The 575-nt window shown below is 52.2% G+C and overlaps 1 non-coding gene across 1 annotated transcript; it reads right to left on the minus strand.

Moving 5' to 3' along the window:
• Positions 1–294: 294 nt before the first annotated feature.
• On the minus strand, positions 295–366 carry TRNAS-ACU (transfer RNA serine (anticodon ACU)). The gene has a single exon. It is a non-coding gene; the product is annotated as a tRNA-Ser (tRNA).
• Between the last annotated feature and the right edge of the window lie 209 nt (positions 367–575).

The following is a 575-nucleotide window of genomic DNA, read 5'->3' on the forward strand; positions in this document are numbered from 1 at the left end:
ACTGCGCCATTTACTTTCCTCAAAAACAGCTTTTTTTATCTCTCAAAAATAATAATAATAATAATAATTGGTTTTCGGGGGAAAGGAAAAGGCGCAGTATCTGTCTCATATATCGTTGGACACCTGAACCACGCCGTAAGGGAAGGGTAAAGGAGGGAGTGAAAGAAGAAAGGAAGAGAGAGGTGCCGTAGTGGAGGGCTCCGGAATAATTTCGACCACCTGGGGATCTTTAACGTGCACTGACATCGCACAGCACACGGGCGCCTTAGCGTTTTTCCTCCATAAAAACGCAGCCGCCGCGGTCGGGTTCGAACCCGGGAACTCCGGATCAGTAGTCGAGCGCTCTAACCACTGAGCCACCGCGGCGGGTATCTCTCAAAAAGGAAGGAAGGAAAAGATTTTTGCTAGCCCCGGCGCCGGGGCCATGCAGCAACACCTGCGGCGCAACAGGAACATCTGGCGAAAGAGCAGCGGCGGCCTAGGCAAGCGCTACCGCCGCTCCCGCGGCAGCATGTCAAGATCATAATGAGACCGCATGGTGGACTCAAGGTGGGAGATAAATATCCGCATCAAAT

The sequence above is a fragment of the Amblyomma americanum genome, chromosome 1, assembly GCF_052857255.1.
Source record: "Amblyomma americanum isolate KBUSLIRL-KWMA chromosome 1, ASM5285725v1, whole genome shotgun sequence".
Taxonomy (NCBI): Eukaryota; Metazoa; Arthropoda; class Arachnida; order Ixodida; family Ixodidae; genus Amblyomma; species Amblyomma americanum.